The following is a 25361-nucleotide window of genomic DNA, read 5'->3' as shown; positions in this document are numbered from 1 at the left end:
ACTGCTTAGCACTTTCCAACAATTATATTCTTATACCAATTCAATCATTCTTTGCCGTATCATTAGAACAGATAGCATGCTCAGAGTATTCATTCAGCGATGGAACAATACTTTCTGAAACTTATGCATTGTTTTTCATTTTCTTTAATCAACTTTTTTTGAGTCTGATTACTGAATTCATTCTATTTGTATTCATTCTATTGAATTCATTTTATGTTTGTAATCTGATAACGTGGGAGGCAGTGTCTGTATCAAATGGGAGGATATAAGTTAGATTGACCAGCCTATGCAACATATCCAATAAAAGCATTGTTGCTTATAGTTAAAGGCATTATTCTTGCCTGCAAATGATCTGCGTGTCTATATTGCAAGTAGAAATGTTTATGTGCTAAACCAAAGTCTCATTGTAATTGTGTAAGGGGTAGTCGGACCCCTGGTAGTAAAGGAGCGTTTTTCCCCCCCTGAAGACGCCACAGTAGTATGGTGGCAAATTGTAAATGTTAATGGTAAAATGTTACCTGTCATAAACTGTTTCCTTACTAGGTGCCAGGGTAGAGCAGTGGTTCCCCTGGTAACAGTGGCAGGGAATGAAGGGGCAGGGCAGCCTAGGTGGGGAAGGAAGGGTTCTGAATGCAGAGTCCAGTGTGCAGTGAGATGTGACTGGAGAAAGGAGTCTGAGGTGACGGGGCAGAGTGTGGAAGTGCTGCAGTGGCAGAAGAAGTGGAAGAGTCAAGACTAGTCCCAAAGCCGGTAGTGTGTACTACAGTGCAGTGCAGCTATCAGGGGGATAACAAGTGGCCCCTGCAGGCGAAGGGTAGTGCCCTGACAAAGAAGTGAATGTAAATGGGAACGCCCGTAGAAAACAAGTGAAGCAGTTCCCCGGCAAAGAAGTGGAAAGGTGAGAACTTATCCGGAGCCGGTAGTTTGTGCTTGATCTGCCCTACAGTGAAACAGGGTTCAGTGTGCAGCTACTAGGGGGTTAACGCATGTCCCCTGCAGGCAAGGGAAAGTTACCGGGGAAAGAGGAAACCGTCAGCAAGAAGTGTAAGCTGTAATCCGAAGTGACTTGATGCTGAAGGGTGTAAAGAAGAGCGGAAGTTGTGATCAATAAAATGTTTCTTAGTTCATCAACTGCCTGTCTGTGGCTCTTTACTGGGAGTGGTGAAGAGGCCTGTGAGCCGAGAGAAAAAGGTGTTACCGAGAAGCAAATTGCCCACATGGAAGCATCCCTGCCACCTACACTCTGCCCCACAAACAACACCTCTGTTTTAACAGTGACGGCCGGGCCGGGGGTCAGCCTGCTGCCCCCTGGGCGGGAGACCGCGACTACAACCCCTGAGGCGCCCCCTGCCCCCGTTACAAACTGACGTAGTCGGCAGGATCAAGCCTGCATGCAAGAAACCCCGACCAGAGACTGTAAGGAAGATCAAGTGGTGCCTGACGTGCTGAACGGGCCACAAGATTGCGGCAAGATGGCGGCTGTCCTCATGGACTCAGTGGAGGCGCTAAAAGTTGGCGCCAAACGAAAAGCGCTGGGCTGGCCTGGGAGGAAGAAGCCCGGAGTGCGCCGCCCAAAGAGGGGAGGTACTTGCCCCAAGAAGCTGCAGAGGTCTAGAGACGTGGGCGGCGCCGCAAGAAAGAAAAGGCGTCGCCAACGCTATGCAGACCTGGTGGGTGAAGCCGGGGGCGGAGTGTGTGCTAAAGCGGGAAAAGAAGAACTGCCTCCACCTTCCCCGGCGCCATTGCAATCCCAGCAGCAGAAGCAACAGTTCCAGTTACCTGTGCTACACAAAATGGAGGCCAGGACAGACAAGCAAGCAGTAGCGGGCGCGCTGGTGCCCGTAGGACACGGAAGAGGACGTCCGATGGAGAGCTCGGTGGGAGAGTTACCCACCATCACGTTGCCGGCAAGCATAATACCGGCCGTGACTGGAGTCTCGGAGAAACCAGCGAAGGTCACGTTTTTTACCTCATGGGATGCCGTTACCGGGGAAACGACGACGGAAGTCCGGGCCACCTACAAGTCCCGGCTGACTCTGGGGAGCGGGCCACCAGGAGCATCCGTACAGATTCCGGAGGCGCCCGCGTCTGTTAAGGTAGGCCCTCTGCCCCCCTCAGGAGTTAAGGCCCCGTACTGGCAAGATATCCCAGAACCAGAGGTAATCGTCCGGAAGAGAGTGATTTGTTTGCCGTTGAAAACCGGTACTGTTGAAAGCCGGTGAATGTTTCCAGTTACAGTAACGTTAAAAGTACTGAACCCGGGAGGAGCTTAATGCAGAACTGTGCGTGGACTCCTTCCGTGACTGTTAAGAAGGAATCTTGTTGTCTTGTTGTTTTCTGCCCAACCAAAGACCGGGAGCGCTTGGAAATAGCCTCCGGGCAGAAGGTCAGCTAAGACCGGGAGCGCCTGAGGAGGGCCTCCGGGCAGATGTGCGACTAAGACCGGGAGCTTCCCTGGAGGGACTCCGGGCACCAAACTTGTGTGCCAGTCTGTGTGTTTTCCTACATGTGTTGTTTTGCAGGTACGAACCTCGCCAGGAGGCTGAGGTTAAAGAGGGGAGGAATGTAAGGGGTAGTCGGACCCCTGGTAGTAAAGGAGCGTTTTTCCCCCCCTGAAGACGCCACAGTAGTATGGTGGCAAATTGTAAATGTTAATGGTAAAATGTTACCTGTCATAAACTGTTTCCTTACTAGGTGCCAGTGTAGAGCAGTGGTTCCCCTGGTAACAGTGGCAGGGAATGAAGGGGCAGGGCAGCCTAGGTGGGGAAGGAAGGGTTCTGAATGCAGAGTCCAGTGTGCAGTGAGATGTGACTGGAGAAAGGAGTCTGAGGTGACGGGGCAGAGTGTGGAAGTGCTGCAGTGGCAGAAGAAGTGGAAGAGTCAAGACTAGTCCCAAAGCCGGTAGTGTGTACTACAGTGCAGTGCAGCTATCAGGGGAATAACAAGTGGCCCCTGCAGGCAAAGGGTAGTGCCCTGACAAAGAAGTGAAGGTAAATGGGAATGCCCGTAGAAAACAAGTGAAGCAGTTCCCCGGCAAAGAAGTGGAAAGGTGAGAACTTATCCGGAGCCGGTAGTTTGTGCTTGATCTGCCCTACAGTGAAACAGGGTTCAGTGTGCAGCTACTAGGGGGTTAACGCATGTCCCCTGCAGGCAAGGGAAAGTTACCGGGGAAAGAGGAAACCGTCAGCAAGAAGTGTAACCTGTAATCCGAAGTGACTTGATGCTGAAGGGTGTAAAGAAGAGCGGCAGTTGTGATCAATAAAATGTTTCTTAGTTCATCAACTGCCTGTCTGTGGCTCTTTACTGGTAGTGGTGAAGAGGCCTGTTAGCCGAGAGAAAAAGGTGTTACCGAAAAGCAAATTGCCCACATGGAAGCGTCCCTGCCACCTAGACTCTGCCCCACAAACAACACCTCTGTTTTAACAGTGACGGCCAGGCCGGGGGTCAGCCTGCTGCCCCCTGGGCGGGAGACCGCGACTACAACCCCTGAGGCGCCCCCTGCCCCCGTTACAAACGTTCGAAACTTTTAAACGTGTCTTCATTTATAATATGTCCCAATACGTGAAGAGAGGGTAAGCGGTTACCCAATCCCTGTTGATTATCCTAATCCGGCCAATGCGGCTGTGGGATCCGGACCGCCCCCGCTCCTGGTGAGCACTTTACCGCTACCAACCCCGTCCTCGGCGGACGTCGAGCTGCCCACTTCCACCCCGGCAGCAGAACCTTCGGTGCCTTTGTAAAATGCTCCAGCTGCGGGAACCTTGGTTCTATCCCTCGACACGGTCACGACAGCGGTCATCCCGACACCGGCCAGACCAGACCCGGCCGCATCACCGGGCCTGTCCTCAGAGGCGGAATACCCGGACTCTGCAACCCCGGCAGCGGAGCAGTCGGTTCTTCTGTCTACTAAGGCGGAAGTGGAGCCTGAAGATCAGCCGGTTCCACAGCCGTGTGGTGTACCAACGGCTGTTGGGGCCGCAAAAGTGCACCTAAAGCCAGAGCCAGCTAGGGAACCGAGGCCGCACGCTGACGCCCCCTTCTTAGGAACGACAACACCCAAGGTTGAAACCAAAGATGATGAATCCAGATCAGAGGCAGCAGGAAGCAGTTGCCCGTGCCCAGAGGGAGAAGGAACCCCTGAGGAAAGCTACTTTTCGCGTCAGAGAGTCGTGGCGCAGGGGCCTTGTAAGGCGGTTCAACCCCGAGAAAGGGTGGGGTTTCCTCTGGGAAGTGGATCTCTCTGACGAGGTAGTCATTGCACGGCGAGATATCGAGCAGCATCTCCCGAGAGACCACCCCGGTCAAAATCTGGAGTCGGGAGAGGTAGTTGGATACATTCAGCATTGGAGTGAACGGGGCTGGTACACCCTTGATGTGAAGTGGCTCGCTATGGTTAACGAGTAGGTTGTGTCCACCGCCGCTGTCGACTACCAGCCTCCCAGTGAGCGGAACCAGTAATGTTTAAAGTTATAACTGAATTGTTAGGTATCTGTGCCTTCGTTTGTTATTTTCCAAAGTTTATTGTTTTTCATATAGAAAATGTTAGAAGATAAGCATTTAATAAACAGGGTTTAAATGAACGAAAGAAGTTACCTGATTTGCAAAAATATTCTATATAATGTGTACCCCGGTACATGGACTTCGTTAATTTTATATAGTAATAATTGACCACGGTCACAGGACTGGTTGTGACCAACACGAACTTGTGTTTTTGTAAATAGTTGCACCACCTGTGCCCACCAGAGTCGTCTATTACAACCCCCGGGACGTTAACCTGGTCATGGACACACAATAGGTTTGCAGGGGGTCAGGTTGTTTGGGTGCCTGGTTAATGGAATCCGGGCCATTGGGACTGGACTGTTGCAGGAAGAGGCTGCAACGGAGCAGGTTGAGCCTCCGCTACTACTGAAACCGGTAGCGTTCCACCATTGGAGGATGAACTCTAAAGTTTTAGTAACGTTTAAGTAACCAGCCTCCCTAATGAGGGATGTATTTGTAAATAAAATGTTTCTTTTTTCTACTTCCCAGTGAAAAAAAAATAAATAAATAAACCTCTGATGTCCTGTAGCTCGGGGACGAGCTACGTTTAACCAAGGGGGAATGTGACGCCCTGGCCTATGAGGTCGTCACAGGGTATTGTGCAATCTGCCCTTCTGTACAATATCCACCTCCTCCTTGGTTAGGGGTTCCTAACCAATGGTGTTGCCAAAACCAGCTAATCAAAATCCTAGGAACACTCTGCCCAACACCCACCAGACACACCAGTGGACGGCCTGAGTGGAATAGGTTCACTCACTTGGGGGGTTGGTTAAGGGGAGGTCAGGAGTGTCAGGGGCAAGTTCAGTTTGAGTTGGGAGTTTGAGAGTGAAGGTTGGAGGAGTGTAGTGTTGGAGGTGAAGGAGAGAGGAGGTCAGGAGCCGGGCTCCTTGGAAGTACTAGGTTGCAGATGGTGGTCTGGGCCTGGTAGGAGCTGGAACCCTGGTCGCTGGGGATCATGACAAGGGGCACGGTATTGTTGTGGAGGACAGTCGGTGGCCTTGTACCATCACCGGGCAGGGGCCAGGGCACAACGGGGTACGTGGACCCTAGGTCAGGGAGTAGCTTCAGGCAACCTGACAATTCACCCGACGAGAACAGAGCCTTCGAGATCCACTCTCCACCTGCTCCAAAATCAAGGTACTAGCGCAACGAGGGGGATAGAACTTTCCACAAATACGGTTCAGAAAATCCCAAGCATGAACCCTGAGAGCAAACTCCCTCAGTTAGCCATACTGGTGAGCGGGACCCGACTAATTTTAAGCTATAGGGGCCAACTAGAAAAAGACAAGGTACCAAGGGAAAGGTCACGGATCATCAGGCAACACCAGCAGAAACGGGACCCAGATGTGCTCCCTCTTAGCGGCAGCAGTGTCCAGAACTTTGGTTTATTAAGTTGTCGGTGTCAGCTTTATGGACTGAGTGAGTACGCAAGTGACCCCTACCTCCCCAACGGCACGTCCCGCCATCATCACCGAGTCCCAGGGCATTTCCCCTACCCGTGGAGGGGTTAAACACCTGGCTACCCACTACATCGCCAACGGGTACTCCCAGCTGCAGCAGTGGTACTCCACCTTACCAAACACCACGAGTGGCATCACAAACTATTCAATACATCATCCCCTGTAAATACCCCCTTTTATTCGAGTGGCCACGCAATCCCCGGGTCTGGACGCCCCTCGAGCCACCGCGAGTCCGGATCCGAGCAGCCCTGGCTGCTGACGTGGGGGCGGTACAATACTATTAGTCAGTGTGTACTTTTATTAAGGCTTCCTACATCAGTTTTTGATTCTGTTAAAAAGCCCAGTGCAAAATTTGGACCTATACCTCCACCTGCATGTTGGTTAGATGTATGGGACCTTGCAGCATTCAAGATCCTATAAAGACATGTGTGCTTCCTCCCTGAGTGTAATAATGTCCCTCATTCTGGTCCCATTCTGCCTTCCATCGTGGACCATTACTGTAATCATTCCCCCATCATGGGCCACTCCCTGTATTAATGTTCTCCATCCTAGCCCCTCATACTGTAATAATAATGTCCCCATCAGAACACTTTACTTTAAAAATGTCATCCATCCTGGGCATTTTCTTGGTATAATGTGCCCCATCCTGGGCCCTTTCCAGTAATAATGTCCCCTGTCCTGAGCCTCTTCCTGTATTAATGTCCCCCATCCTGGGCCCTTTCCTGTAATAATGTCCCCCATCCAGGTCCATTCCTTTATTAATGTACCCAATCCTGAGCCCTTCCTGTAATAATGTTCTCATCTTATACCAATGTCTTCCATACCGGGGCCCCTTTCTGGCATAATGTCCCTCATCTCATACCCTTCCTGTAATGATGTTCTGCCATCCTAGCCCTTTGCAAGAATAATGTCCTCTATACTGGGCCCCTTTCTAGTATAATGTTAACCATCCTGGTCCCTTTCCTGTAATAATGTCCCCCATCTTGGGCCCTGTTTTTTAATACTGTTCCCCATCCTGGGCCCCTTCCAGTAATAGTGTCCCCAATAATAGGAAAAAACGGATACCTCCAGGATAAAATAAAAATCCAATTTATTAGAAAAATTAATTTAAAATCCACGTGAGGTCAAAGTCACTCAGAACTTACTTCAACCCGATGAATTTCAATTAATTTTTTTAAGAAATTAGATTTTTATTTTATTCTGGAGGTATCCGTTTTTTCCTTCTATTACTGGACTGACAGCCCGGACCATGGATTAATCTCCAACCCATGTTTGCAATGGGTTCTATGGATTACCTAACCATGGTGAGCCTCAATCTCTTTCTGAAGTTATAATCATTAGGGATGATCGAATACCCTATTATTCGATTCGCCGAATATCCGGGGAATACGTCGCCACTATTCAAGTATTCGCAAATATTCAACCCCCAATGTAAGTCTATGGGAAACCAGAATAATTTCATGTTGGACCTAACGGTGACCTGTGGTGACTGAGGAAGAGGCTAAAATGGATGGGAAAAAGCAGAAACAATATGGGCACAGCCTGTAGAAGGTGCCTCATTGCATTTCTGCGCCCTCCCGATTCATCCAAGATGGCAGGGCACACAGCAATGCGCTGCTCGCATTCACCCTCTTCCTCTGATTTCTGTCACATGTGCCATGACACATGTGACAGAAAACTCCACCCCGGGTCCAGCTAAGTCACCCCCATGCCCCGCTAGTGTTTCCCGGTGTTCCCCCGGTGTCTTTATCTTTTTGCAGCCTTGTTACCCCGCGATCCCTCCTCCATCACAATAAATGCTGGGCGCATGCGCAGAGAGCAGCTGTCAGCTCAGCTTCCTGTGTTCCGTGAGAGCTGTGCTGGCTGCATGGACACTGCTGATGTGGACTCGGGGAGGGTAGGTGCAGATTCCTCACATGAAGGGTCTGCACTCCTAGAAAGATGGGGATACATTCCCTGCGCGTATTCTAGAAGGTCCAGAGTCTTCGTGGGACTTCCAAAATGGATTATAGGGGATTTTTTTTTCTTTACAATAAATTGGTGAAAGAGGGAATGGTTGGGGAGTATTTTTACAAATAATTTTATTTTTTTGTCGTCTTTTTTTCTATTTTTATTACTGAGAGCTGGTGATGTTGGGTATCTGATAGACACCATGACATCACAAACTGCTGGGCTTGATGTCAGGTGACATTACACATCTGGTATCAACCCCATTTTTTACCCCGTTTGCCACCGCATCAGGGCAACGGGTTGAGCTGGGGCGAAGCGCCAGGACTGGCGCATCTAATAGATAGATAGATAGATAGATGGAGGGATAGATAGATGGATGGAGGGATAGATAGATAGATAGATAGATAGATAGATAGATGGTTCGATAGATAGATGATATTACAGCTTTTATTAGTGATGTATGTGTTTCCCCCCCCCCAACAGTATGTGTGATGGAGCAGTGACCCTGCGGGAGTTTGGATCTGAGTTCTCGCAGGGTCACTGCCGGTCAGTGACGTCACTCTGAGTTGTGCTTTACAGCAGCACTAAAGTTCTCGCGAGTGGTAATGTGTTGACATCACCGACCATGAGAAATGACCTGGAGTTACCCCTGCAGCATCATTCACGGAATGAGGCTGCATTGAGCACTTGCTCACAGATGTCGCTGAATCAGTGTGGATTATGCCAGACCTGGATATTTGGGGGGGTTAAGAAAGTGGTGACAGAGGGGCTTTTTGGTGTTTTATTTCAAATAAAGGATTTTTCAGTGTTGTGTTTATTTACTTTACTTACAGATTAGTGATCGCGTGTCATAAACGCTGCCTTTACTAATCTTGGACTTAGTGGCAGCTATGGGCTGCTATTAACTCCTTATTACCCTGATTGCCACCCCATCATGGCAATCAAGAAAGGCCGGTGACACGCCGGGACTGTCGCATCTAATGAATGCGACATTCTCGGGGCAGCAGCGGGCTGATATTCTCGGCTGCGAGAGGGGGGGGGGGCGTAATCATGGCCCTCGCCCTCCCCAGCCTGAGAATACCGGCCCACTGCTGTGTGCTTACCTCATATGGTATCATATGGGGGGACCGCACGTCGGTGTTTTAAATTATTTATTTATTTTACTACATGATATTGACCCGCCCACCGGCTGCTGTGATTGGTTGCAGTGAGTCAGCTGTCACTCAGTGTGGGGGCGTGTCTGACTGCAACCAATCGTAGGCGCCGGTGGGCGGGGGAAGTAGGGAATACGCAATGGAATAATAAGCGGCCGGCATTTTCAAAAGCTGGAGAACCTGCCACAGTGTGACAGCTGTGCAGTGCCGCGCCCGTGATCGATGAGTAAGAAAGAGAGAGGGAGAAACCGACTGACCAAAATGGCCGCTGGCTTATATAGCCCCTATGACGCTGTGCGGCCAAGCCAATCACAGTAATACCACAACAAAGATGGCTGTGGCGTTACTGTGAGAGCAAGCAACATCAAATGTATTCATTGGCTCGAAAAAGGCACCAGGAAGTCAGAAATGAAAATGAAAGAATCGAAGCGAATACCATATTAGCCATCGGATAGCGAATACCTCGAGTACCCCATTATCCGTCGGATACCGAATAGTGGCGAATACATTCGCTCATCCCTAATAATAATGTCTCCATCATTAGCAACTTTTTGGTATTTCCCCCATCCTGGGTCTTTGCTAGTATAATGTCTTCATCCTAGACCCCTTTATGTTATAATGTCCCCATCCTGGACCCCTAACTGGTTTAATGTCTTCCATTCTTCAGCTCTTCTACAACACATTTAACACAAATATATGATTCTTCTTACCTTCCCCCAATCCCATTACATGCAGTGTTCTCTTTCATAACTGGTGGAGAGGACAGCAGCTAATAGGCACTGCATGACAAGACTATTATGAGCTGCATGTGATAGGCACACCTACATCATCTACTGGCCTCTAATTGGCCACTGGCATGTATTGTACTGCAGGGAGTTGCCGAAATACATTTCAGCTGAATGTGCGTCCTCAAGTCACATGCACATCCAGCTGAAATAGGCGCTGGTGTCGGCATGTTCCCCTCCCACATGGGCCTGGTCATGGTCGAGACCTCTGTGACCGCGATCATTACACCGCTGAGTATGCCCTAACTTAGATGTGAACACAGCCTGATAAAGTGTCAATAAATTATCAATTTTTTAGAGTTGTATATATGGTACCTAATAGAAGGTAGGGGATGATCAAACGTGCAAGTTATAAAACAAATCTTAATTATTTTAACATTTGTAAACTTGTATTCTAAATAGTTCATGATCGTATATCGTCTAGTGATGAGCGAGCATGCTTGTAACTACTCGGTACTCGCACGAGTATCGCTGTACTCGGGCTGCTCGGCGGGGACCGAGTAATCTCGCGATACTCGTGCTGTACTCGTGGTCTTCATCCCTGCATGTTGGCGCTCTTTTGAGAGCCAGCCCTCATGCAGGGATTGGCTGGCAGACCACTGCAATGCCACAGCCCTGTTAGTTGTGGAATTGCAGTGATTGGCCGGCCTGCACAGAAGTGACTGAGCCTTTATACCGGCCGGCGCGCTGTGCTCTGCTCAAAGCTATCCAGACAGTCAGTGCAGGGAGAGTGTCGCTGATTCAGGGAAAGCTTTGCGGCCCTTTATAGCTTTTTCAGTTGCAGGGCTGCAAACAGTGTGACCAAAAGTCCTTCTCAGGACTATTCTAGTTGTATACAGGCAGGCAGGGTATAGCCAGGTCGGAGTACAGTAGCAGAGTCCTTCTCAGGACTATTGTTGCTATATACAGGCAGGGTATAGCCAGGTCTGAATACAGGCTAGTAACCAGAAGAGTCCTTGTCAGGACTATTGTACCAGTATACAGGCAGGCAGGCAGGCAGGCAGGCAGGGTATATATAGCCATTCCTAGTGGTGACCGTATACCAGCCTTCATCATATCTGGGGCTGGTGTACACAGTCTAAAACAGTCCAGATAGTGTCTGACTTGTCTGTAATTGTCGCTCCCCAAAAAAACCTGTTAGGTTCTTAGTGCGTCCGTGCTTGGTTTTTAAAACCGCACGTGTGTGCCTGTCGGTGGCAGCGTACAGGTGCACTTGTGTGCAATTTCCACAAACTTTGATATAACGCACAAGTAGTGAATACACGTCAGCACAGCATTGCAAAATGCGCAAGGGCATTGGCAAGGAACAAGGAAGTGGACGTGATGGTGGTGCAGGCAGAGGCCGAGGTCGTGGGCAAGCTCTAATTTCGCCACAACAAAGGGCCACATCTAGTCGCTCGCACGTCCTGTCCCAAATTCTTGGGGACCGCAGCAGTACACCGCTCTTGAACCAAGACCAGTGTCAACAGGTTGTTAGTTGGATAGCAGATAATGCTTCCAGTCAGATTGGCACCACCACAAACACTCTGTCTTCCACACGGTCAAGTGTCAGTAGCCGTGATACTGCACCGCACATTTCTGAACCTGATCCTCCTTCCTACCACCAGGCTGAGTACACGTCCTCCTCGGACATTAATGATCCCACACTTGGACACTCGGAAGAGCTGTTCACGTTTCCATTCACACATTCTGGCCTCTCGCCAGCTCATATTGAAGTGGGTCATGAGGAGATCGTCTGTACAGATGGCCAAATATTTGAGCAGCCACGTTCTCACGAAGTTGGCAACGTGTCTCAACAAGTGGTGGACGATGATGAGACACAATTGTCAGGAAGTCAGGAGGAGGAGCAGGGTGCGGAAGAGGAAGACGACGTGGTGGATGATCCAGTAACTGACCCAACCTGGCAGGAGGATATGCAGAGCGAGGACAGCAGTGCACAGGGGGAGGGAGGCGTAGCATCACAACAGGCAGTAAGAAGCAGGGTGGTGGCCCCAGGCAGAAGTCAGGCAACCGTTCCCCGGAACAACACGACGACACAAGGTGCCTGTACAAATGTTAGGTCTTCCCGAGTCTGGCAGTTTTTTAAGTTGGCTCCAGATGATTCTAAAAAGGCCATTTGCAACACCTGCCGTGCCAGCATCAGCAGGGGTACCAAAACTAGCAGCCTGACCACCACCAGCATGATCAGGCACATGTCAGCCAAGCACCCGACTTTGTGGGAAGTACAACAGAGTCGAGGAGCAGTGCTTGCTGATGTCACTGCTACGTCTTCACTGGTTGTGCATGCGAGCCAATCCCCTGTCCATGCTGCCTGCGAACAAGCCTCCTCCACTCCTGCACCTGCAGTTGCCTACGCAGAAAGAACACCATCATCAAGCACGTCCTTGTCCCAGCACAGCGTTCAGTTATCCATTCAGCAAACCTTTGAACGCAGGCGCAAATACACTGCCAACACCCCACATGCCACAGTTCTAAATGCTAACATTTCGCGACTGCTTGCGCTGGAAATGTTGCCTTTTAGGCTGGTGGAGACAGAAGCATTCCGCGACCTGATGGCGGCAGCTGTCCCACGTTACTCGGTCCCCAGCCGCCACTATTTCTCCCGGTGTGCCGTCCCCGCGTTGCATAACCACGTGTCACAAAACATCACACGTGCCCTGAACAACGCTGTTTCACCCAAGGTCCACCTAACCACAGACACGTGGACAAGTGCTTGTGGGCAAGGCCGCTACATCTCGTTGACGGCACACTGGGTTAATATTGTGGAAGCTGGGACCCAGTCTGAGCGAGGGACGGAACACGTCCTTCCCACACCAAGGTTTGCAGGCCCTACCTCAGTCAGTGTTTCACCCACACTCTACAGCTCAGGAATGTCATGCTCTTCAGCCTCCTCCTCCTCCTGCGCATCCTCATCCACTGTACCCTCCACACCAGTCCCAAGCTGGAAGCACTGCAGCACTGCCTCGGCGAAGCGGCAACAGGCTGTGCTGAAGCTAATCTGCATCGGTGACAAACCCCACAATGCAGAAGAGGTGTGGACAGCTCTGAAACAGCAGGCAGATCACTGGCTCACACCTCTGAACCTAAAGCCAGGAAAGGTCGTGTGTGACAATGGCCGGAACCTGGTGGCGGCTTTGAGGCGAGGCCAGCTGACACATGTTCCATGCGTGGCCCATGTGCTCAACCTCGTGGTTCAGCGGTTTATAAAGTCATACCCAGAGCTGTCTGATCTGCTGGTAAAAGTTCGCCGCCTGTCTGCACATTTTCGAAAGTCACCTACTGCTTCAGCCGGCCTTGCCGGCTTTCAGCGCCGTTTGCATCTTCCGGCTCACAGACTGGTGTGTGATGTCCCCACGCGTTGGAATTCAACTCTGCACATGTTGGTCAGGATATGTGAGCAGAAGAGGGCAGTTGTTGAGTACCTGCATCACCTAAGCCGTCGGGAAATGGGTCAAACTCCACACATAACACCTGAGGAGTGGAGATGGATGTCAGACCTATGTACCATCCTCCAAAACTTTGAGGACTCCACCAAGATGATGAGTGGTGATGACGCCATTATTAGCGTCACCATACCGCTACTCTGCCTTCTAAAACGGTCCCTGCTGAAAAACAAACATGATGCATTGCAGGCGGAGCGCGATGAGTTGCAGCAAGAAACAGTAGTGGGTGTGGGTGATAACACACAGCCCAGCCTCGTCTCATCACAACGTGCAGTGGAGGACTATGACGAGGAGGAGGATGAAGACATGGAGCAACTCTCCGGCCAAATTGAGGATATGACATGCACACCAGTCATATCCTCGGTTCAGCGTGGCTGGCCAGAGGACAGGGTAGATGAGGAGGAGGAGGAGGAGGAGGACAGCATGTTCAGTCATCTTGTTGGTCAGGCTACTGAAGTCCTGGCTGTTAAGAGTCTGGCGCACATGGCTGACTTTATGGTAAGCTGCCTGTCTCGTGACCCTCGCGTTAAGAACATCTTGGCCGACAATCATTACTGGTTGGTAACACTGTTAGACCCACGCTACAAGGAGAACTTTTTGTCTCTTATTCCCGTGGAGGAGAGGTCAACCAAAATGCAGCAGTTCCGGAAGGCCATAGTCACGGAAGTAGGCAAAGCATTCCCCTCACAAAACGCTAGCGGCATAGGTCAGGAATCAGTGGACAACCGAGGCGCACAGCCGAGAGAGGCACAAGTCCAATCCGCCAGAGGTAGGGGAACAGTCTTTAAGATGTGGGACAGTTTTCTCAGCCCCTCACATACCACAGCCCCTGAGGTGCGGGGTAGTGCCACAAGAAATCCTAAGTTTGCCCAGATGCTGAAGGAGTACCTTGCAGATCGAACAACTGTACTCCGACATTCCTCTGTGCCTTACAATTATTGGGTATCCAAGCTGGACACGTGGCATGAATTGGCTCTCTACGCCTTGGAAGTCCTGGCCTGCCCTGCCGCTAGCGTTTTGTCAGAGCGTGTTTTTAGTGCCGCAGGTGGAATTATTACAGATAAACGCACCCGCCTGTCAACTGAAAATGCTGACAGGCTGACTCTGATCAAGATGAACAAGGGTTGGATTGGGCCAGACTTCACCACACCACCAGCAAATGAGAGCGGAATTTAAAGTTTGCCATGTACCTCCACTCACCCATGGGTACACACTTCTGGACTTTGGATAATCGCTGGACTGCTCCTCCTTCTCCTCATGCGCCACCATGATGACCGTTACAAATTGCAATACTTAGGCCTTTGTTTCAGGTATACCCCCAGTGGTAAATGTTTTCGCCCATTCTTTGCAGAATGGACATTACAACGACAGGAGACCCGCTCCTTTGCAATGGGAACAATGTTTTGAGGCCCTCATGCACGTCTCTACCCAGGGACAACGTGGAGCCTCCCAATTTTTGGCTGCCCTGCCTAAGGGCTATACTATAATACACCCACTTCCTGACAATGGACACTTAATGTTTTGAGGCCCTCATGCACGTCTCTACCCAGGGACAACGTGGAGCCTCCCAATTTTTGGCTGCCCTGCCTAAGGGCTATACTATAATACACCCACTTCCTGACAATGGACACTTAATGTTTTGAGGCCCTCATGCACGTCTCTACCCAGGGACAACGTGGAGCCTCTCAATTTTTGGCTGCCCTGCCAAAGGGCTATACTATAATACACCCACTTCCTTACAATGGGCACTTCAAGTTTACAGGCCCTCATGCACGTCTCTATCCAGGGACAATGTGGAGCCTCTCAATTTTTGGCTGCCCTGCCTAAGGGCTATACTATAATACACCCACTTCCTGACAATGGACACTTAATGTTTTGAGGCCCTCATGCACGTCTCTACCCAGGGACAACGTGGAGCCTCTCAATTTTTGGCTGCCCTGCCAAAGGGCTATACTATAATACACCCACTTCCTTACAATGGGCACTTCAAGTTTACAGGCCCTCATGCACGTCTCTATCCAGGGACAATGTGGAGCCTCTCAATTTTTGGCTGCCCTGCCTAAGGGCTATACTATAATACACCCACTTCCTGACAATGGACACTTAATGTTTTGAGGCCCTCATGCACGTCTCTACCCAGGGACAACGTGGAGCCTCTCAATTTTTGGCTGCCCTGCCAAAGGGCTATACTATAATACACCCACTTCCTTACAATGGGCACTTCAAGTTTACAGGCCCTCATGCACGTCTCTATCCAGGGACAATGTGGAGCCTCTCAATTTTTGGCTGCCCTGCCTAAGGGCTATACTATAATACACCCACTTCCTGACAATGGACACTTAATGTTTTGAGGCCCTCATGCACGTCTCTACCCAGGGACAACGTGGAGCCTCTCAATTTTTGGCTGCCCTGCCAAAGGGCTATACTATAATACACCCACTTCCTTACAATGGGCACTTCAAGTTTACAGGCCCTCATGCACGTCTCTATCCAGGGACAATGTGGAGCCTCTCAATTTTTGCCTGCCCTGCCAAAGGGCTATACTACAATAGACCCACTTCCTTACAATGGGCACTTCAAGTTTACAGGCCCTCATGCACGTCTCTACCCAGGGACAACGTGGAGCCTCCCAATTTTTGGCTGCCCTGCCAAAGGGCTATACTATAATACACCCACTTCCTTACAATGGGCACTTCAAGTTTACAGGCCCTCATGCACGTCTCTATCCAGGGACAATGTGGAGCCTCTCAATTTTTGGCTGCCCTGCCAAAGGGCTATACTACAATAGACCCACTTCCTTACAATGGGCACTTCAAGTTTACAGGCCCTCATGCACGTCTCTATCCAGGGACAATGTGGAGCCTCTCAATTTTTGCCTGCCCTGCCAAAGGGCTATACTACAATAGACCCACTTCCTTACAATGGGCACTTCAAGTTTACAGGCCCTCATGCACGTCTCTATCCAGGGACAATGTGGAGCCTCTCAATTTTTGGCTGCCCTGCCAAAGGGCTATACTATAATACACCCACTTCCTTACAATGGGCACTTCTGGTTTACAGGCCCTCATGCACGTCTCTATGCAGGGGCATTGGTGAACCTCACAATTTTGGACTGCCCTGGCAAAGGAAAATACTACAAAGACTCACTTCCTCAAAATGGGCACATTAGACTCAAGAGGCCTTCATGTACGTCTCTTCTCAGGGACATCGGAGTGCCACACAATGTTTTCACGTAAAATCTTTCATGTATTAATCTCAAAAAGTAACATACACCAGCTCTATCTCACTATTGGGTATGTGCCCTTAACATTTCTGCCATGAAAAATCATTTTGGGGTCATTTTGGAAGGTTTTCTGGTGAGTCCGTAAAAATGGCGTGAAACGCGGACAAAATTGTTCACAGCTGTGACTTTTGAGTGATAAATGCTTCAAGGGGTCTTCCCCATGCTGTTGCCATGTCATTTGAGCACTCTTCTGAGACTTTTGTGACATTTTTAGGGTTTCTCCATGCTGCCGGGGGGTCATTTCACAAAAATACTCGGGTCTCCCATAGGATAACATTGGGCTCGTTGCTCGGCCCGAGTACACGAGTATCTTGGGATGCTCGGCCCGAGCTTCGAGCACCCGAGCTTTTTAGTACTCGCTCATCACTAATATCGTCATATAAGTTAAGGGGATTGAGAAAGGGTAATTCTGTAAAGGAGATAACGGCATTGTTTAATCTTGAATGTAGTCACCAGCAGAATGACATATGGTCAAGTGCTAAAGGGAGGAAGTATTACGAAGCTTTCTGGTGACATTAAATCACCATTGTTTACACAAGAAAAAAGCTTGAAAAGGAGGAAAACAGGAAAGTAAAGTATGAATTTTAGCAGATGCTAATCATAACTGAAATGAGGATGCTAATACTTTATTAGTAACTGTAATACCCTTACTGGCATCACCGCAGTGTCCTGTTCTCCTACCGCAGTGGGGACATTGCTGTAGCGCCCCTGAACACCTCAGGGCACTAATAGCTACTGCATCCTGACTAAGCTGCAGGGCCTAACCCCAGGAACCTGGAAACCCAGTGCCAATACGAACAACACACATACTGTAACATCCCCAGTTTCCCACTACCCATTAGAGATGACTGACTAGTCCAGGACCCAATGGATGGCCACCTAGAGGCGGAGTCAGTCCAGTCAACTAGCCGACTGCCCAGTGGGAGGGGACAAACAGACACAGACAGACACTCAGACGAGAGAGTCCCGTAGTGACAGTTGAAGGGGACGGATGTATCTCCATATGGGGTCATGTACCGTGACCCAGGTGGCAAGGAGAGTGGTTGCCGCTGACGGTACAGTCAGGTACCTCTGAAACCAGAGCACCGACGGGGCACAGGGCCCTAGGTCAGGCGACAGCTTCACGCAACCTGGAAAATACCTGCACAGTGAGGGGACCTTCATGGACCTCACTGACCCAAAGTATCCGGGGGCAACCAGCAGTAAAGATTGAGCCACGGACTGGTACAGAACACTGACCCTACAGGATTCGCACTGCCCACCGTACGAACGAGAGACTGCCAACAGACAGTAAGGGACACACAAACGCTCCAGGCTACGGGGTCCCAACCACAAGTGAGAGGTGTCGGGGAAAGAGACTACCAGGTCACCACACCGGCACTGGGATAAAAGGGACCAGGGGTCTGAACCAGCCTTCCTCGAGGCCACCGTTCCATCCATCAGTGAGTAAACAGAAGTTGCACTGCATCCCCTTTGTGTGGTCTCCCTTCTATCTGCTACGTACCCCTCCATAGATTCCCTGGGGCCCAGCCCTACTTGTGGAGGGCCTAGCATCTCGGCTACCATCACCATCAGCCCCAAAGGTAATAGACTGTGCAGCGGCGGTTCCATCACTATAACCACAACCCGCAAGTGGCATCACAATACAAACTATTTCACTCCCCTGTATATATACCCCTTTTAAAAAGCATAAAAGCATCTCCAGGGTCACGGAACTGGGCATCGTCCATTATACAACTGGGACACAGCATCCCCATACATATACAGCCGGAACTGAGTACTCCATAGCCCTGGGCAACACATTGGCGCTCTCACCTTCCTGGCCGGTCAGGAGTGGCTGCTGCATCTCCTGTCCCTGTCACCACCACCAAGGCCCTTTGCATGCCGCACAGGCTTCCTGAAAGTGCTCTTAGGATGCGCACACGCACCTTATCTTAAAGGGCCAGTACTCCCTAACCCGAACGTGCCTCTCAGCCTATGGCTAAGAGGTATCAGGTGCTTGAGGCACCTTCCCCTGAAGGGAGGTGCTTCGGCAACGTGGTTTATACTTTGCTAGTTCTTAGGTTCCTAAGTGCTGTTACTGTTTACTGCTATATTCTACATTGCTAATACTGTTCTGTGTTCCAGTACCGTACATATCTGCTGCTGCATCATACCCTATTAGTCAAGGCTTCTGTACTATCATACCATATCGGCTAAGCCTTCCGCATCACACATCCTGCCTGCACCTACCATATCAATGACTGCCTGTGTCCATACCCCTGGGGTCAACTGTCGCAGCTCCTGTCTTCCTGAGTGACACCTTGTTTCCACCTGCAGCTCAACACCCTCATCTTCAAAGGTTCAGGTGAAAATCTGGTGAGAGTCCATAGTCAAGTCCCTCTAGGTTTTCTGTGTGCTCTGACCCAGGGGATCCACTTCCCGCTAAAACCAGCAAGCATTACCCTTACTTTTTTAAAAGCTAGAAGTACTTACTCAAATTGAGGCAAATAGCACATTGTTTACAGTCTCCATAATAAGCTTCAAACATGGTTACTATACTGGCATATACACTACAGTCGCACAGTCGCACAGAGCTTGGCAGTTACAGAACGGAATAATGGTGCATAGCTTTGTGGTTACACATTATAAATCAGGCACAGTAGAGTCCCTAACAGAAGTTCTGTCGATTATCCATGTTATGTAAATAAAAGCTTATAACCTGACTTTAAATTGATCCATTGGTTTTATAAATGACTATTTTGAAAGCTGAAACCCTCCCAAATTTGGTTGAGGTTATGAAAATAAAGTTGCTGCAAAGCTGAAATATTGATCATTTAATGAACACAGAAAGGTCATATTTTGTCAAGACAAAAGTTTTGTCGACTTGTCATATAATGCACCCAATCCTAGTTTACATCCTCATCTGTGCTCACCAAATGATCGCTTAATTAGTGGGTGTGTATAAAAAGAAACTCAGACCTTCAGTTGAACTGCAACTTGACCTCTGCCAACATGCCAAAAATACACCCTGCGACCAAAGCCTTGATTATTAAGAGGCTGAAAACCAGATCCACTGCAAAGGTGGCTGGCACCTTTAATGTGTCTCAGCGTCAAGTACAAAGGATTAAAAAAAGATTTGAAGAGACTGGAGATGTTTTTGACAAGCCCAGGTCCGGCAGACTCCGCAAGACAACTGCTCAGGAGGAACGTTTGTTGATTAGAAAATCCAAAGCCATCCCCTTCCACTGCAGCAGAGCTCCAAAAAGTCTGGTCACCTCAAGTCCCTGTGTCAACTAGAACAGTTTGTAGGATTCTGTCTCGAAATTGCATCCATAGTCGAATCAGTGCCCAGAAGCCAGCACTAAACAAAAAGCAATTAAAAAACCATGTGGCATTTGCCAAGTCCCACAGCCTGCTAAACAGATGGATGCTGGAAAAATGGCAGAAGGTGGATATCTCTGATGAATCTTCAGTTGAATTACACCATAGCCGCCACAAATACTGCAGGAGACCTACTGGAGCCTGTATGGATCCAGAAAACAGTTAAGTTTGGTGGTCGAAAGATCATGGTCTGGGGTTACATTCAGTATAGGGGTGTTCAAAACATTTGCAAGGTAGAAGGCAATATCAATAGCCTAAAATATCAAGAAGTATTAGTTACCCCTTACATTCCCAATCATAAAAGGGGTCAAATTCTGCAGCAGGATGGTGCTCCATCTCAAACATCTACCTCTACAACAAAGTTCCTCCTGGCAAAGAAGATCAAGGTGCTTAAGGACTGGCCCCAGTCACCAGACATGAACATCATTGGTTATGTTTGGGGTAGGATGAAGAGGAAGCTTGGAAGACAAAACCAAAGAATCTAGATGAACTCTGGGAGGTATGTAAGACTGCATTCTTTGCTATTCCTGACGACTTAATCACTAAATTGTATGAATCATTGTTGAACTGCATGGATGCAATCCTTCAAGCTCATGGAAGTCACACAAAATATTAAATATGGCTATAATAGTACCACAACGTCATTCACCAATGTTATGCAACATATCTTTGTATTACCACAAAAAAGTGGTCAATCCATGGAGGACGCTCCCAAAACCATTACAACAACAATATGAAAAAATGAATCGTATATAATTTTTCCAAAAAAGGAGCAAAAGTCCATATAATTAAAATATTAAATTTTTATTAGACACAAATATAAAAACATGATTAAAAGAGACATTTACAGCAACAAATGAGGACATAGCAGCATAATAATATAGCACACAAGAATATCAAAAGTGACCAGTGCAAAAAATCTAAGATTGTAATTGTAACCCCACTAATCTATCCATATACCATAATGCGGGCTATACTAGTAAAGTGTCTGAGTACATTTAATTGCACATAATCTGCATAAATAGTAAATATAGTATATGTAACTTGATTATAAATATATAACACCATGTGGGGGTTAGTACAAAACTATAAAAATATAAAATTGCGAATTTAGTCACTACAAAAGGTCAAGATATTTATAGAATAATGTGCAATGTAACCAAGTATAAAAGGTGTGGATGTAATACCACCCTGAGACCAAAGATAGATCTATTCCAAAGAGATGTAAAAAATAATAAAGGTGGTAGTGGCTTGCATAAGTAAATGCCATGCCACATATCAATTACTACAAGCATGAGAAATAAAACTAATCCCAGGGGACATCATATCAGGTATAGGAATAGACAGAGGAATTCGTGTCCCGATAGACCGAACTGAACCACAACAGGGTGCGGTAATTACCTGGGTTATGCTTGTAGTAATTGGTATGTGGCATTTACTTATACCCGCCACTACTACGTTTATTATTTTAATATCTTTGTATTAAAAGTTAATTATTTGTTTGAATTTCACATTTCTTTCTCTGGGCGACAAAACTTTTGTTTTGTTGCCAAAATCTGACCTTTCTGTGTTCATTGAATGATCAATATTTCAGCTTTGCAGCAACTTTATTTTCATAACCTAAACCAAATTTGAGAGGGTTTTAGCTTTCAAAAGAGTAATTTATAAAACCAATGGATGAATTTAAAGTCAGGTTATAAGCTTTTATTTACATAACATGGATAAGCGACAGAACTTCTGTCAGGGACTGTACACCATGTCTCCCATTCAAGTGAATGGAATATAAAATGCATTAGTTGTCAGGATTGTCAAAATAATGTACGTGGTGGTTCTCTCCATTCATTTCTCAGAGTCAAAGCAGATATCAGCTGGTGCAGACAGCGGCATAACTACAAAAGGTGGAGGGGAAGCCTAAGGGGTCCAAAAAGGATTTGCAATAATTGTAACTACTGCATGGGGGACCAAGAGCTTGAACGTACACCACTAAATGCAGACATGCATTGATCATCAATATGCAAGTCCATAACCCCTCTAATAGCAGTCAAGAGCAGGTCCACTGCATAGGTACTGTTCTGTAATCACCATGTCAGTTTTCAGGATCACTTTCTCTCTTTAGCAAGTCCTATTTCATCCAGAGATGGTCCCACTGCTCTAACTCAAAATAATACATAACACTTTACATTGCAGCAAGGGTTTTACTATGGAGGCTGCAGTCACATTAAGTTTTTAAAGAGGAAAATGCTTAAACCTATCAGCAGGATTTTGGATATAACCTAAAGCCAGGGGTATACTGGCACAGCATATCAGGCTGAGTCTATACACACCTTTAGTGGTCAGCTCGGATATATAGGTTTTGAAATCCAAGAAAGTAAAGTTTATAAAATCATCAGCTTCTTGAGTGACAGCAGCTGAGGAGCATATAATAGCTGGGGAGGTATTCATAGTTATCCCCTTCCCCTGTTAGAATTAGCATAAGCATTATACAATCTATTTAAATTTTCACTAGCAGTACCTGTGCTGAGGTCATACCCATATGACCAGAAGGGGTAGGGCCTCAGCCATCAAAGCTGATACCAGGAAGCAACATTTTTCTGTTTGCTGAGGCCCCGTCCCTTGTGGTCACATGGGTATGACCTCACACAGGTCCTACTAATGAAAAGTTAAATCAATTGTATAACACTTATGCTAATTCTAACAGGGGGAGGGGATAAGTATGAATACCCCACCGCTATTATCTGATCTTTAGCTGCTGTCACTCAAGAAGCTGACGATTTTATAAATTGGTGAGTAGTATTAATCATCAGTATTGTATTATTCAGTCACTATGTAGGGGTATTATGAGGTCTGTCATGGTGTAGCAGTATTTCTCTTTGTAGATGGTACTATTTGGTCACTATCTGGTGATAATATGTGGTCTTGTATAGTGGCATTTCTCCCTAGTATTCAGTATTTTTCGGTCAGTATGTGGTGATAATACAGTATATGGTTCAGTCATGGTGTTGTGATATTTCTAACTTGCAAGTGGTATTCAGTAACTATATTGTAGTAATATGTGGTCTGGTCATGGTGTGGTCTCTCCCTTCTATGTGCAATTATTCTGTCACTATGGGGAGGTAATATGTTGTCTGGTCATGGTGTGGCGGTATATTGCACATAATTTTCCTTTGGCTGATGAAGCCAGAGATTAGGTGCAGCAGACAGTTGAGGTGGCAGTTGGACAGGTGGTCGTCCTTTCCAATTTGAGCAAAGTTCCTTCAAACTTGAAGTTAACCCTGCTTTAATTTAACACAGCCATGTACACAAGTCTAGAAGAGCGAATTAATGAAATGATCAGGCTGATTTGATTAATAACAATTATTCTTTGGGCATTTACAGTAAATTAATACCAAGAGAAAAAGATATAAAAATAAGGACATACAGTACAAAAAATATTGTTTATAACGAGAGGGAAGTTAAATCGCTCACTACACCATAAAAGTTTTTTTTTGGGCATGGTTGGTTTGTGGTCATATGATTCAAGATAAATGCAGAATCATCACACATTTCTGAAAAAGAGAAGTCTTTTGTTTGGTTTTCTTTGTAGATTGATGTGGCGTTTAAGACAGTTTATGTAACAAATAACTAAAAGCAGAAATCCTAAGACACGAAAGCCCTTTGGGTACCTCCGTACAGTACTTTCATGATATGGTATTGAAACATGCCATAAGAATCCATAAGAAAAAATAACAATTGTGCCTTCTTTGAAATTGAAAGCACTCAAAAGTACAGTATGGCCCATGGACTTGATTAGACAGCATTTTATGGATTTGTATATCATGGTACTGTAATACAGTGGTCAATATGAAGTTTAAAGGATTATTCCTATGTCACTCATTCATGCCTGAAACAGAAATTGCAATGCCCACATTATGACCACAGGTGATGAGGCTAAAAAAAACACAGCTGAGTTACATTGTTTCTCAAACTCACAGGAAAATTTATGGGAGTTATGGAACAATGTAACAATTTCCATCACTTTCTAGAAGTTTTGCTCCAGGTAAGTAACCATTCTATATTGTAGTTGTGGTACCTTTGCTGCTGGACATTCAGTTTTGGTTTCCAGGGAAAAGTTGGCTTCTGATGCTAAACGCTCATTTAGAAGTACTTTTTTTTATTTACGTATTCTATCCGTGTTTTTCAGGGATAGAGCACATGCTCACTACAATCTATGGAGGAGTTCACATGTCTGTGTTTTTTTGCAGATCATGTGTTTGCAAAAAGAAATCACGGAGACACCTCTGTTTGTGATCCATGTCACAAAAAATTCCATACCCATGTCTATAGGTCTGTGAAAAACTCAGCACATGGATGTCATCAGTGTACTGTCATGACTTACTCATGGCTCTGTTCCTGCAGAGCCACTGTATGTGTTTGTTTTCCTGCTGTCAGTTAGGTCATTTGGGAGGAGCCAATTCTGTTCGGCCTCATTCCGAGGGTTATGCTTGGAGCTGTTTCTCTCGGAGTGCCACCGGTTGTAGTTCCTCCTTTGCATTGTATGCTTACTGGTCTTCGTGAGTTTGTTCTGATCTTGTCCAACTATCCAGTACTCCTTCCCCCTCCGTCTGTCCCGTCTTGTTTGACTTCCCTCTCTCCGCTTGTTATTCTCGCTCCGCTCCCTCCTCTATACATACTTGTCCTTTTGGCTTCTGACCCCAGTTTGTGCTGTGACTACGGCTCTGCTTCCCTTTGGCTCTCACCTGACTTTGGCTTCGCTTGGTCCTCTGGACAGACGTGAATCCCGGCACTGTTCTTTGGCTTATCGACCACTCTATTATATCCCTGCACTGGTGCTAGTGAGCTCTAGTGAGCTTGTGCTAAACTGCACTTACGAGCACTACATCCTCCCTGTGTTCTTGCGCTCCCTAGTGGTAGCATCACATGTACAATCTGTATGCTGTCTGTGATTGAAAGGGAGTCCCCTTTGAGTTAATCTTCAGCCTCAGGTTTGGTATAAAAACAACTTAAGGCAATGCACTCACTGTCTCCAGGTCCGTGAAACACGTACCAGAAAAATCATGTATATTTAAAATAAACAACTTTTTAAACTTACCCGTCTCCAGCGATGCTGTCCTCAGCCGCTGCTGTCTCTGCTTCCAGGCCGAGTAATTATGCTCATACATATGCACTGCACAGCCAACCCGGAAGTAGCTGCAGAGAAGAGACAGCAGTGGCTAGACACAGCATCGCGGGAGACTTCAGCACCACGGAGAGAAGAGGCGTGGACAGGTGAGTATAAATACCTGATCTCAGATAACACACCGAGATCACATGTGTGCCAAAATCGCGGCACACAGAGGGACATACATACCTTTAACACATCAGTGAAAAACATGTGTGCATTTCAC

The 25361-nt window shown here is 47.5% G+C and overlaps 1 protein-coding gene across 3 annotated transcripts in view; it reads right to left on the bottom strand.

Moving 5' to 3' along the window:
* Positions 1-25361, bottom strand: part of SUSD1 (sushi domain containing 1) — a 404984-nt gene that overhangs the window by 360582 nt on the left and 19041 nt on the right. The window lies entirely within an intron of this gene.

Source organism: Anomaloglossus baeobatrachus, chromosome 1 (assembly GCF_048569485.1).
Source record: "Anomaloglossus baeobatrachus isolate aAnoBae1 chromosome 1, aAnoBae1.hap1, whole genome shotgun sequence".
In the NCBI taxonomy this organism is placed as follows: Eukaryota; Metazoa; Chordata; class Amphibia; order Anura; family Aromobatidae; genus Anomaloglossus; species Anomaloglossus baeobatrachus.
Note: the sequence above shows the minus strand (reverse complement) of the source record. Positions and strands in the feature narration are given on the sequence as shown.